The 14,934-nt window shown below is 49.5% G+C and overlaps 1 protein-coding gene across 8 annotated transcripts in view; it reads right to left on the reverse strand.

Annotated features, from left to right (window-relative positions):
- Window positions 1-13,832, reverse strand: part of SFMBT2 (Scm like with four mbt domains 2) — a 223,070-nt gene extending 209,238 nt beyond the window's left edge. For 2 of the 8 annotated variants that reach the window (XM_082387145.1, XM_082387138.1), the window contains exon 1: window positions 12,965-13,089. The gene's annotated coding sequence lies outside the window, so the exon portion shown is untranslated. The other 6 variants (XM_082387139.1, XM_082387144.1, XM_082387141.1 and 3 more) reach the window with 6 other exon arrangements.
- Between the last annotated feature and the right edge of the window lie 1,102 nt (window positions 13,833-14,934).

A 14,934-nucleotide genomic window follows, 5' to 3' on the forward strand; every position in this document is an offset into this window, starting at 1 on the left:
TCTCCCTCCTAAATCCACAACAATAAAAAGCTGTGCAGCCCCAATTTCAGATCTCCAGACATGTGTCTATAAATTATCTCCTTTCCCTAAGCTAGTGCTAGTACCCCATTTTTCTCCTTGATTTCTTTATTAGACGTGATAAATATTAAACTATCATTGTGCAACTAGACTTTGAAGCCAAAATTCTCAAAGTTCAGGTGAAAAAGTGAAACTTTACATTGGATTAATGAAGATACCTTAGCATTAGAAATCATTCTTCTCTGCATTCATCAAAAGGCAAGGTCCAAAGGCGTACTACTCAGAAGGACTCACTCCAGTGAGCGTTATTATAATAGCAATAAAAGAAATGTTGCATTTCTTTTCAAGTTACCCAATTATCCAGTCCTTTCAAAGGGACCTGCCTTAAACTAGTTCAAGGAACGGGCAATTTTCCTACCGATGAACATGCTTACAATTTCAAGCTTGCTACTCAGAAACGGGAAAAAATGTTTGCAGTTGTTTTGTTTTTTATGTGACTCTGAAGAGAGACTCTTCTCCAAACTGAAAATTAAAAGTGAAGGCCTAAACTAAAAGCTTATGGAATTCCAGACATACTCTAGCTGCCCTTGGAAATCTAGCATGTCTAAATCACAGAGAAAACTGCCTTATTTCACACTCCAGAAATTTCAAAATGAGCACAGGACACCTAATCTGAGCTAAGACCTTTCCAAACATTTCCATCAAAATGGAAAATCTCAGAGGATTCTGAAGGATGCACAACCCAAGTTGTGACCAAAACCTGATCTCTGAAAATCACTGCTTCCATTTCCCTAAGAAGCAACATGCAAATAACAGCCTGGGATCACAAGAGTATCTGCAAGTACCATATTTGTAAATGGCTTTGAAGATGCAAAGAGGGGTTAAACGCCCAGGCACTTATCAAGGAAGGCTTCCTTCTATTTACACGCACCCTGTCACCCAGATCACTCTGTTAATAATGCATGATGAAGCCCAGCTCTCCCCACTCTCACCAGCCAACACAGCCTCTCTCAGAAGAGACAGGCCTTCCTGATTCCATCATCAAGGGAGACGAACTGATTCTCTGGGGCAGAAGGTTCATGGAATTTTGCCATCCACCATATGCTCAGAGCTTGATTTACCTTGATTAGGACCACAATCTCCTGGCCATTTTGCAATTGGTTTTCATCGGGTTTTCACTCTAAATAGATTGAAATCTGACACAAACTGCTGCCCCAACATAAGAAATGCTAATTTTTCACATCCCGATTCATACCTCCATCCTAGGAAATAAGATATGTAGGAGATAAGAGGAGGTTGAGGGATAAATACCAGGGCTGGCGGTGGCCTATGATTCCCACAATAGCAAATGTGTCTTCTGATTCATGGTTTTAACTGTCACCTCTTAACCTCCTAACCAATCGGCAAGTGTATCACTCCAGACTGAGCAAAATCGGTCGTTCAAAAGCGGGCATGCGAAAAATGAGAAAATGAGCCTTCCAAGTTACTCGCTCAAGAGAAGAGAACACCTAATCAAACTGCAGACTAGCTGTGCCCCATTCTGGAAGTTCATTTATTTATTTATTAACTATTTACCTATGAATTATTTATGTATGATTCACTACGTATTTACTGTCAAGACGGCGGAGGCCTTGAAAGACCCAATTAAATCTACTATACGATCAGTCTTTGCATCAAGGTAGAGATACAGGGTTTCTTACACCAGAAATTTACTTCCAAGCCACAAAGGTAAACACCAACCTTAGGTTAGCTTACGACGGACATGAAATACTTGACACAGAAGAGCCTGGTTGTAGGACCTTATCAAAGAAGCATGACGTTTCAGAATTAACACAGACATTTAGTGCTAACATCTTGCACAAACTCCAAACATAGAATTTCCCCATCACCTACAAATATTAAGAGGAATGAATTAGAACATCAATCCAAGTCTGTTAACAAAGCTAAGTAACCTCATATTCTACAGGAGAATTGCCTCTCACATTACACACGTGTGCATATGAGTCATTTTAAGGAAGCTAGCCCATGTGTTTTATGTACAGTCATGAGAACTCAAGAAGTAAAGAAATCTTACAAAGGACCCTTCTGTAAGCTAGACATGCATAGATAACATCTAATCATCAGTACCTAATTTTCTGAGGGGATTTTTATGAATCGGATGACTTCGAGCAAGACAGAGGCAGAGCAGTGATGCTTTGGGGATACCACGCAGTCATCCTGCCATCAACTAAGACACCGACGATGAAAAGTACCAATCAGGACTCTGCAAGCCCACCTCTGAAGGATGCAGCCAGAGAGTCACCACGGCCTGCAGGGTTCTGCAACGGAGCTGAATATTCATAAAAGAACTGAAGAAGAGCATTACAGGTGCTGACTTTAAGCCATAGATACATATCCATAAAACTGGGCACCAATCACATGGTACCAGTGATATCATTTAAATGCAGAAAGGAAATGTACTAGACTAATAAGATAGTAATAAGTGGAGCCCATCCAACTGCAAATCATTATGCAAAGTCAATAAAAACACCCTAATTTACTTTGGTTATAAAGAACTTGCGGAATGTAACAAGTTTTACATTGTTACGGAAGACTGCAGAAGATCTGGTTTTACCCCATAATGTGACCATCACTTAGCAGAATGTACTCTTGGCCTTTTTAATTGTAACAACAAGCAACACTGTTCTCATCTGCAAAACACAGGGACTGTTCTAGAAGCCTCCTAAAGTCTCCCCTCCCACTCAAACATTTCAGGAAATCTGGGTTTTCCCAGACCTTCCTGGTTAAAAGTGTATGTAGTAGGAGAGAACAATATAGCATCCGCTCCAACGGAATAAAGACTCAAAAAAGGAAATAGTCACCATGGTCTAAGCTGGATCCCAAAAGCTTTCGTAAAAGAGGGGGGTCGGGTCCCCAGTGCCCAGCTGGCTACTCAAAGTGTACAATCTGCTACACTGCCCAAAGCCGCTCTAGTTCACAGTGCGGGGATGAAAAGGGGAAGAGGGCGGTCTGCATTTTGCAGCCGGCTGGGAAGAATAAAGCATATTTAAGTTAAAGTTTTAAAGACAATAAATGACAAGGACCAAAACTCAAGGCTCCAAACATTCTGTTACCCCACTTAGAGCCACTCTCCAGCCTCCAAGCAGAACATCAAAAAACACAGAAAACCAGGGCTGGTAGGTTTGATTCCAGAGTTGGCTGTTTTTAGTAACAGTGCTGTGGACTGCTGGAGACCAAGGGAGAGGGGAGCAGAGAAAAACGAGCTGCTCCATAACCATCAGCCTTTATTAAAATGATGGCACCCAGGGGGTGGGATGAACTGGGAGATTGGGATTGACATATATACCCGAATATGTATAAAATAGGTAACTAATAAGGACATGCTATATAGCACAGGGTACTCCACTTTGCTGTACAGTAAAAATGAACACAACATTGTAAAACAACTATACCCCAATAAAAAGTAAATAAATAAATGATGGCATCCAGCTGTTCACATCTCCTTCCCTGAAATCAGGGGAGCACATCTGGCAGGGGTTCGATCCATTAGGCGTGTGGCCCTGAAGGATCTTGGAAATTGTCAGCTTCAGTATGAAGCATCACCAGCTATGTTCTGCATAACCTTCTTTTCTCTTTCGTTACCACACTGAGGTTAATGCTTCTCGGAAGACTCTGGGCCTGGCTGACAGACTCAGCTAGGAGAGCCTGTCACCTGCCACTGGATAAATATCTGAAAAATCAGCCCCCAAAACACAAAAAACAAAAATCCAAACACCCGGGAGGTAAGTCTCTCCAACACACATCTTTTTATCTTCTAGGGCTTTAAAAAGGCTGTTCTTAATAAGGCCACGTGGAAAATTAAGGCTGAGAACTGAGAATAAGATGGACAAAGACAAAATATGCAGGATGAGGCCTGCAGCATTCAAAAAGTACCAAAATCAGGCTGACGGGCCAGTGGAAATCTTAGCAAATCGATCTGGGCAAAATGAGCAAAACAGGGTCCAACCATTAGCCTGCAACAAACAGCTAGAGGTTGGGGTAGTGATTTTACATCTGTGGGTGGTATGTTTACAAATAAAAGATGAGGCATTATGAAAGAATAACTATGATTAGAAGCAGATGAACTTTAACCTAGTGAGTTAATATCAACCATGATGTTCATTAAGAAAACAAGTGGGATGCCTTGAACAGTAAACATCTGCACTCTGGATTTCTTAACATCATCTTCAAGACCTCTGTCCTCCGGTTCACAAAGACACAGGTTAACTCTCTCCAGATAAACCCTCACCTCCCCTCCCACCCCCCCCCCACATACCTTCATTCTAAGGCTGCCCTTGTCCACTTCTCTGCCCTTAGAAAGGCAGTGTCTTCCCTACAGAAATGTATGCCAACACCAGAGGAATCCAACCGAAATTTTGGCACTGTGCTTTTCCCTCCATCCCCCTAGATTTTTCTACCACTCCACTCTTTTTTGTTGTTGTTATTGGCCGAGAGACATGCAGGATCTTTTAGTTCCCAGACCAGGGATCGAACCCACGGCCCCTGCAGTGGAAGCACAGAGTCTTACCCACTGGACCAAGGTCACATGAAAAGCTCTGAACCAGAACTGGGGTTTCTAAGTTCCCAAGACTGGTTCACTCTAACCAGCAGGCCATAGTGTATTCACACCATCTTTAGTGCACTTTCTAAAATAATGCCAAAGCCACTTTCTATGAAAATCCAGCTACTTTGAGTTGGCAGAACTTGACTTTTAAGGAAGTGAAATCAACTTCCACTCACATAGGGTAAGTGGAGCTGGCTTTGAGCTGTCAGCTTCAAGCGTGAGGTCAACTCACCCCTGGAGGAGCCTGCAAAGAGCGGATGACCCAGGAGCAAAGAGAAGCAGAGTTGACCTACACGTCCCAGGGAGAACAGCTTTGGGGTTTTATCTTCAGTTTCATACCACAGAAGAAAATAATCCAATAAAACATCAAGAACTTCAGTAGAATCTAGGAGACTGTGCTCACGAGCGGCCAACGCTACTTAGAAGGGAAAATTCGTACTTCCTTCCCCAGCTTTCCATGCTGTCTGTCTGATTTCCACTCTCCACTACTTCCGCGACTTGAGACTTTTTAAACTTATTCTCACCCTCATTAGTGGGTAGCGTCTTTCAGAGAGGGAGGGGGGAAGAAAATAGACTTATATTAAAGCCTTTTTTTTTTTTTTTTTTTTTTGGCCGCGCCGCCTGGCTTGTGGGATCTTAGTTCCCTGACCGGAAATTGAACCCAGGCCACGGCAGGGAAAGCACCGAGTCCTAACCACTAGACCACCAGGGAATTCCCAATTATTTTCTAAATCAAGATGAAATTTCAGAAATTCAACACTTTCCAAAGCTTTAATGGTCAAATCACGTGACTGTGAACAACATTCTTTCCCAACCCAGGAACACCACGTAATTTCACTTCAAAATTTAAAAACAGTGACTTAAGCTCTGTTCTCCCATGACCGTCTGAACTGAATGCAAAAGGAAAATGCTCTAGTCTTACTCTGTTTCAATAAAATATTTTAAAAAAACAAACCTATTTGTGTGGCCCTGTATAACCTCCCCAAAGACTCGGTAAATTACCGAGAAAGATACCAGCACTCACCTATAATGATTAAATAAGCTAATGCACTTAAATTGCTAGGCTGTGTCTCACACACAGCCGGTAATCAATATACACAGTTTCAAGACAGTCTAAGACCAGGATTCAGAGCTTCCCTGGTGGCGCAGTGCTTGAGAATCTGCCTGCCAATGCAGGGGACACGGGTTCAAGCCCTGGTCTGGGAAGATCCCACATGCCACGGAGCAACTGGGCCCGTGAGCCACAACTACTGAGCCTGCGCGTCTGGAGCCTGTGCTCTGCAACAAGAGAGGCCGCGATAATGAGAGGTCCGCGCACCGCGATGAAGAGTGGCCCCCACTGGCCGCAACTAGAGAAAGCATCAAGAAACGAAGACTCAACACAGAAACGAAGACCCAACACAGCCATAAAATAAATAAATAAATAAAAACCCAAAGTTTAAAAAAAAGACTAGGATTCAAATCCTCTCTCTCTTGCTCAAACTTGCTAGCAAGTGACTCAGGCTCCCTTTCCATCTCCCCATGTGCAAAATGGAGGTGACAACACTCGTAAAATAGAGGATATACAAATATAAACAATTCGAAGAGTGCCTGGCAAATAGTAGATGCTTCAATAAGTAGTTACTATTTTTTTTTAATATTATTTGGAGTAAACAGATAATTCCAAATCAGAGTAATCTCACAACCCTTTCAAATCCAAATGTGTGGTTTTTCAGTGAGCATCTGTTTGAATTATCTTTTACATGAGACTTTGTAGGAACTTGCACTTGGAATTTCAGATGCTCGTACTGTACCTGAAAGTGATTGAGTTCATAATTCAGTTTTGAATGAAACGGAAAAAAACAACAACTTGCCAAATTTAGGAGAAAGGATGCTTAAATAACCTTATAAGGTATCTTTTCTCAGCCAATACAACTGCAGGGGGGAAAATACCACAGGATACAAATCTGTCCCACCTTCCCCTGTCCCACCAGCTCCAAACCCCTCCTTTGTAGTCACAACTGCTGACGCTCTTTGCCCGACACTTCAGAATTCACCAAATGCAAGGCATCTACCAAAATGTGTCACTTTTGTTTTTAAGAAAATCAAAAAGAATGAAACCTAAAGCACAATGGATTCTTTCTTTAAATCAGTGTCAAAGACATCTATCTTATCACAAGAATAGAAACCTACATGACAAGAGAGCAAAACCTTTAGTATCATCTTACCCATAACATGAAGGACCCTAACTGTCAATGTATAGCGAAGAATTAGCACGTTTTAAAATTCTCTACGGGCTCACCAGATGGGGAGTATGATGGTGGCATCTTTTAATCAGAACACTGCTGTACTGATCATGCAAAACCAATCCTTTAAGAATTTTATTTGATAACTTTATATAAATCATATAACATTCCCTCTTAGACCGCAAGCTCTAAATTGAGTATCTTCCCTTATTTACAATACACTGTCCTGTCTATAAACATCTTGTTTATTTACACAGACCTCCAAACAGCTAACACTTGGTTTAGCCAACAAGATCAAGTTTCCTAAGAACGTCCCAGGACATTATCAGTCTTACAAAGAGAGGAAGTACTTGCCCAGTGGCCCAGCCTGAAGGGCAGGAATGGAAAATGCAGGGTCAGATCTGATTCTTTCACTGGCTGGGTTACCTGGAGGCTGCAGCCATCCACCCACACTATGAATATAATCGAATAAGGTCCAAGCACTCACCCTGTCTGGGCAGGCGGGGTAGAGAGGACTATTTGGAATGGCCCCTTCTAGTCCTAGGAATTATTAGAGCAAACTCAAATCAGGTTTTTCTTTATGGCCTGTATTCTTTATGACCTGGCGCAGGCCCTGCCATTATTGGGATTATATGTGAAGGCTAGAGTGGTGTGCCTCAATTTTCTCTACACCTCTCCTTTTCCAGAGCACAAGTGAAACCATGACCCCATGTGGAGCTTGCATCCCTTAACAATAACCACATTATTTCTGCACAGTGACCTGCGTTCAAAGACATCCTCTGTAATGATGGCCAGTAATGTTTCCACTCTACCTTCCGGACAAGAGTCTGAAAGATGAATCACTTGGGCAGGTCTGCATAGATGTGTTGAACCACAGATCTTTTTTTTTCCCAAATAGAACCATGGGGATCTCTGAGTGAGATTCCAGTCCAAAGCACCTATTTTGTAGATACAGAAGTTGAGGCCCAGAAAGATGACATCCAGTAACTGGTCCAAGGTCATACAGCCAGACGGAAGTATCGCTGAAACTAGAAGCCAGGCCTCCTCCCGATTCTGTCCTCTCCTCCTCTGTCAGGAATCTTCCTTACAAAACAGAGCTGTCAGATCACAGGTCACCACTACAAATGCACAGATGGTTTGTCATGACAAGTATCATTTCCCTAACCAGTTTTTCTTACTTGTAGAATGGGAATAGTAAGTTGCTACTAGGGCAATGTCGACGTAAGAACAGTCAGAAAAAAAAACACTGAATGTGTCTTGAACTATGGATCCTAGTTTCTTTTTGGGACAAGAACCTTTTACAAGTTCTTCTTTATGGCCTCTACACTGTTACGGGAACTCCAAAAGTTCCAAAAATAGTGAAATACTACGAGAGAAATGGTATCTGATACTAGAACTGGAGATAATTCAAATTCCACAGTAGACTATTTTTGTTCAATTACTTAAAAAAAAAAAAGAACTCTTTTACTTTGAAATCTTCTGCGTTTTCACTACATGTGCTTCTCTGATCCCAAAAGCACCCTCTATCAATTCAAGGGAAGTCTCATTCACTTACTGCTCAGAGCAATGTTTCCATCACCCAGCATTTTTGCTCAGATTTGGCAAGTCCTTTGGGGACAACGGCACAGAGAGAAAGGTGGAAAATGCCACCTCAACTAGAGTGGGCAAAATGGGATCTGATGACCCATCAGCACTCCCAGGACAGCAAAGGAAAGTCTTATTATAAAGAGAAAAGGGAAATCACCATGGCTTTCCCCTTTCTTCAGGACCCTCTTCTGCTTCCGGCTTTTTTTTTTTTAAGTCAAGAATCATAAAGCTAGTTATCATAAAGCTGGTTTTGGGAAACTAGCAAGTTTTCCCAAAAAATTAGTCCACAATTTCTGCAAGAAAACATGAAGAGGAAAAGCCCTCTCTGATCAATTATTCCCATCATTAGTGAAATTCATGTCCCAGCAGATGGCTTCTTTGAGGTTCAAGATGTGGGTAACCTAATGGGAAATGGGAAATACTCCTTTGTCACCCCTGCAGGTCTCAGCTGGCACTTCTAGAACACACATCAAGACAGACTGGCTGATGGAACTCTTCTCTGGGGTAAGGGGTGCTGAATCGCCCTGCCACTGGGCAGTGGTTTCCACTGGCCCTGTAATGGGTTCTGCGCACAGCTTGGGTAGGGGACTGGAGGATTTCTGGTGCGCATGGGTGTATGGTCCCCCGCCCACCCCAGCCACCTTCCAGGCAGCGGCAGGGTCCCAGCCATGAACTAAGATAAAAATCTGAGACAGTACTTATTTATGGAAAGGAGGAAGCAGAGTGTGTGCAAATTTAATGCTTCGAACGGAGAAAGTAGCAGATCTCCTATCTCAAAGGACAGCCTAGCCAGCAATTCCTTCTGACCACCAAGGCCTCTCCCCTCCCCCACACCTACCCGCTCCACCTCGCTCCCCACCCCCAAAGACTCCCAGGAAACGGGGCCTAATCTGAGCCTGTTTTCGGTTTTTCTCCGACCTGGTGAAACCTGGGTCCATTTGCTTGGTACAGACACGCAATCGGTCCCCCGGGTCCCTCCGCTCCGGTGCAAGGGTGGAAGGGTGAGGGAGGGTAGAGGGCGGCAGCGATGGATCTGGATTCAGGCAGGGTCTGCCTGCGTCGGAGGCAGTTTCCCACCAGTGGGCTCGGATCCGCCGCGGCTGCGCCGCTGGAGCCGACAAAACGCGGCGCGGGGACCAAGCTCTCCGGAGTCGGGGCGGAGCGCGGGGCCTGGAGCCCCAGACCCTCAAAGGCGCCGGCGCTCGGGGTCCAGGGAGGCACCGCAGGGGACGCCCGAGTGGGTGAGCAGTCTCACTTCTGCACTGAAAGGAACGAGTAGCCGTGCGGCCAGCCCCTGGCGCCCTGCCCTTCCCGGAATCCCACCCAACTCTATAAACCCAAAGATCCCGAAAATTCCGAAAGCGAAACTGCAAGCAGGTCTACAGAAGTTTGGAAACGGCCTCCCAGGCTTCCCGGCGTCGTGTCCGGACTCCCGACACCACCAATGTGGTCAAGGACGAGCGCCCCTGAGAGTGGCCATCGCTCCGCAAGGCCACCCTCCGCGTCCCCGGGGCACCTCCCTGCGTTTTTTACGCGTGAAAGTCCCCAGCCCCGGTTTCGGGGCGGGGGTCGGCCGTGCTCCTGCCTCGTCTCGGTTCCTCCCTCCTCCCGCTCCTACCCAAGAGAAGGAAAACTTGGGCCCTGCGAGAATCCTGTGGAATGTTCTTCGCAGTCGGTTGTATGTTCGCTTCCACCGCACAGCTCGGTGCAAAATCGCAGGTTTCGGGGCGTTGGAGTGAATTGTGCGCTTGTCAGCCGCGACGTCAGGAGGACGAAGGGAGGGGTTCCCGGCTGAAACTGCAGTTTACAAGCACAGAGCCATCTTAGGCTGGTTTCCACTTGGGCGAAGCCCACGGGAGAGCTGTCCCCGGGGGGACGCGCGGGACCGGAGCGCCGGGGACGCGCCGCGCGCTCGGCCCGGCGGTTGGGGGTGCGAAACGCGTCTGGGCCTGAGGGTCGCAGATCGCTCAGCCCCGCCACCCAGGTCGGAGGGAAAATCTGCCGCGGGGTCTCGCATCTTGGTGATGCTTCCCCCGAGGCCCCACCCACGGGCCGCCGCGAGGGACTGGCCTGTCCGACAGCGCGGCGTCCGTCTAAGTGGGAAGACAAACCGATACCATCGATCCTCCCTCCAGGCCTCTGAAAATGCCCAGAGACCACGTTACTGCGGTAACTACAGACCTGGCCAGCGCTATCTTTTTAACCCCATGATTTAAAATCATCTTGGCGCACTAGGAAGACGCGCCATCAGGCCACGGGCACAGAGAAGGTACCCCGGACCGGCCCTCGCCTGGCCCTGGGGACGGCGCGCGGCCGCCGTGTGGCCCCAGTCCCCCAGGTCCACCCCGCTGGCACCGCTGCGCGACCTCCGCTCCGCGGCTGCATCCTGGCCACTAGCGACCCCTGTCGGGGACCCCAGTTCCCAGCTAAGGGCGCTCGGTTTGCTTGCTTTCCCTCGGGCTCCACTCACAAGCTCCGACTTTGCCCTCAAACTCCGCTCCCTGACCCTCTCCGGGCCCGGAGGCCGGCTTTTCCCGGGCACCTCGCCGCCCTCTCAAAGCCCAAGGCGACACCCCTGCTCGCTCGCCGAGAAGGCCCCTAGCGGATCCAGCCCTCTCGGAGCCCGATCAGAGCAAGGGACACTTTCTTCCGCTAACGCTCTCCCCATCCCCCACCGCCCCTAGAGCGCAACTCCAAAAGCAACTCCTCCCCTCCCCCCTGCACGCTCTGCAGCGGAGGTCCGCGCGCCCCCGCCCTTCCGCCGCTGCACTTTCACTCCCCCACCCTACCCACCAAGCCCCGGACGCCGGCCCCCCCACCTCTCACCCCACCGCGGCGCGAACTGCACCGGGTGCCCACCGCTAACTGCAGCGCGCCCCCTGCACACAGAACCCCACGGGCGTCTGCAGTCCGACTTCACCCGAAAGCCTGGACAGTGAGTGAGTCCTTTTAATAAGCACCTCCCCGCTCCACCTACCGGGCTTCACGCACACAGGATCCAGCATACAGAGAAAGAGAACTGGTCTCCTAGAAAGCCGAAATAAATCATTCCCTCTGCCCTCATGTATTTTGCACCACGTGTCAGCAGTTTGTCATGTCAAATCATGGTAGGGTCTGGTTCCAAGACGCACACACGAATTCGGGGCGGATCTCTTTGGCACCCTCCCCGCCAACTGCACACACAGGTATGCACACTGATCCAAAGGCACACAGAGCAGTTGTGCTCGGATGCCCCGGTCCGGGCCAGCGGGACCCCTCTCCCCTTTAGCAATGGACTGGACACACGCAGACTCTAACCACGGAAAAAACTAGGGCAGCTCATTCCCTCTCTTTTTTCCCATTTAATTCGCTAAAGCAGCTACTGGAGTAGTCAAAGAGAGTTGAAACTAAGAGATGGCACCTCCGGTTGGGTTTTTTCCCACCTCAAAACCTTTATTTTCAGTTTTTAAAAGCCACCTTAGCCCGCCATATTGAAACTGGCACGGCTTCTAAATACTCCTTCCCCGCCGTTGCTTCCAAGAAAACACGAGTACGGATCAGGCTCTGGACTTGCGTCTGGCCACCGCAAATCAACCACTTCCTTCACCTAAGGCTCCCCCTTTCTCCGGTTAATCCCCTCCCGCCGCCTCGGGTCAAAAATCAGTAAATATATCTAGCAGTTCCTACAGTTGTTTTTTTGGCGGATTTTACCAACACACACACACAAACACACACACACACATTAAAAAAATAAACTCCAAAGCCTGATCAGATTAGTAATTTTGAAAGGTCATATGAGAGTAGACAACAGGAAAGCCCCAAGTGACAGGATATTACTTTAACGTAAAAGAAAAAATAATAATAATAATAAAGAAAAGAAAAAAAAGAACAAAAAGATCATCCATGCGGGAGCACGCTCCGAAACTACTACTGACAATTTCATTTCAGCTGCACAGGCAAATGTTTCCAAAGGGGGGATTCCGAATGGGTCCACGATTTTTAACCCCCCTGATGGTTGGTCTCCAGTCCTCACCCCATCATCTTCTCCCCCCACTCCCCCCCGCCACCCCAAACACACACACACCAAAAAAAAAAAAGGAAGAAGAAAGAGACCCCAACGAGAGAGCGCGGGGTAGCAAGGGCGGCTGCGTCGCTAAAATGAGCGCACAAATGAGGAAGGTGGGCGGCGGGAGGGGACAGCTTGCACCCGGGGAGGAGGACACTTTGCAACTACGGACGGACCCCCGCCAAGGCCGGGCTTTGCAAAGCCGAGGGACCGGGAGAAGGGGACAGGGGGAGCAAAAATGACAACCCGGAGCGCAGAGCGGACTTTGGGGCTCTGCTCCAGTGCTGTCGCTTTCTCCTCCTGTCCTTCCCTTTCGCTCCTCTCCCTCAGCACCCCCTCCTCCAGCCCCCCACCCCCGGGCTGGCTCCAGCTTCCCTTTTTTTCGGAGCTGGAAAAAAGAAGCTGACCGGCGCGCTCAACCTGCGGGCCGGAGGTCTGCTCGCTGGGCTGGCTGGGCGCGGGGACAGCGACCGCGCGGCGTCCTACCTGATGAAGTTCGTCCTCCCCGCGGCGTGGACTAAGACCCCGGGCGCCGCCGTGGTGGGGGGGACACCGGCCTCACCCGCTAGCTCTGGTTTGCTCGCTCCCCGCCCGCCGCCTCCCGCGCGCGCCCGCTCCACTCCGCCGACTCCCACTACAGCCTCATTCCAATATGGCATCCTCTCTGTGCGCATGCCCGGCACTCTTTTTTAAGATTATTATTTTGTGTGTGTGCAGCGAACTCCTTCAACGACCTTTTCCAAGCGCTTGCAGAACGTCTTAAGCCAATTAGCCTGCGGGACGTTCCGCACTCCTTCCATTGCCCCCGCTGTGACGCCCCCCCCTGTGACGCCTCCGCGTCTGGGCACATTTCCCCCCCACACACACACACTCACACAGAGGCACATTTCACGCTCCCACTGCCCCCTCCCCGCCCCGCTCCCCTCCCTTTTTTTCTTTAGCTCCCATCTATACACGATCTGCAGAAAGTTCCCATCACAGGCGTTTCCGCACACCCATCTGCAGGGAAATCTGGGCAAACTCCGCATCTCACTGGAACACTTTCTGTTTCGTCGGTTTGCAATCCCTCCGTGGACCAAATGCACAAACTTGCGCTTTATCCGCCGAAGGCTGGTTCCGAGCGGAGAGAAATTCAATTCTCTCTGCGACCCGAGTCCCGCCCACTGCGCCCCACCCGGCACTTAAATTGCGCTTTTTCTATGGAGATTGAAACATTTCCTGGCCCCTTAGGGATGGCGGGAGGGGGTCGGGGAAAGGTTTTCCAGGGAAACGAGCCCAGAGGGGTCGGAAAATTCAGTTGGGGTTGCTCTGGCCAGCTTGCCGCTGCGATCGGCAGGACATAGGTAACGAGGGTCGCCACGGCGTGTCCTGGGGAAATGTCCGGGCCGGGGCGACCGCAGAGGGCACCTGGCCTGGGCTGGCTCTTGTAGGGCGGGAAAGGACTCCTGCCCGAGAAAAACGTGGCCCTCTGCGATGGTGGGAGTGAAACAGGGGCAGCGCAGACGGGCGCAGGGTAGGGTTTCCCGGCGGCGTGTGCGGGTCCGCGGGCACTTTGCCCGGGGCGTGGGGGGAGGACAAAGTGGACCTCCCCGGCCCGAGCAACGGCTGGGCAGAGACTGAACGTAATGTCCCCAATGCGGAAATGCTGGCGACGCCCGAGTGGGCAAGACGGAGAACTTCCGAAGGTGGGCTTTGCTGTACTTAAGGAGCGAGGAGATGCTGCTGGGGGCTAGAATTTATTTCTGTGGGAAATGGAGAACTGACACGTTTTGTCAGGGTTTTTGCTCTATTGCCACAAGGGGTAAAATCCCCCGGAGTCTCCCAGTTGTGTCCATCTCCTTCTTAAGAACGTCTCTCGTCGCGCCCCTTCCCTGGCCCGGGCCGGGGGGCCAGAGGACCCTGCGCTCCAAGGCTGCTTCGAGTTCGTAGCTCCGCCCTCCCTCTCACGTCCTTCCACGTCCTTCCACCCCCGCGAGTCCTCGCGGACCGGAGACCTCAGGCACTATAAGTCCTCGGAGGATAGGTGGACGCTCTGAAGGGCGGGGGACAAGGCGCGGGGAGGACCGAGAGAGAGGAGGTCAGAGTCTGAGCGCGCGCGGGACGGGCGGGGTCCTGCCCTGGCGAGTCCTCTCCCCGACAGCGGGGCCCGGCTGGTCTAGAAGAACCGCGCGACGGACGTGCCGGGAAACTGCTCCAGCCAAGCCACGCGGTCGCGAGGGCCCCTCCACCGAAACGGTGGGCGGACCTCGGAGAGCCTCGGGGGCTTCGGCGGCAGTGAGACGCCGTGCACTTGCAGGCTGGGCAAATTGTATTTCCCTACATGTTGGAGGGCGCTCTGCGAGGTATAAAACGCCTTCGTCCTGTCACACGTTCATTCGAGGTACCACCTGAGACTCAGAAAGGACAAGCGACTCAGTTCAAACTCCAGCCGGAGTCTGCATGCCCTCCAGCTTCCT

This window comes from Balaenoptera borealis (genome assembly GCF_965194805.1).
Source record: "Balaenoptera borealis genome assembly, chromosome: 3".
NCBI classification, from domain to species: Eukaryota; Metazoa; Chordata; class Mammalia; order Artiodactyla; family Balaenopteridae; genus Balaenoptera; species Balaenoptera borealis.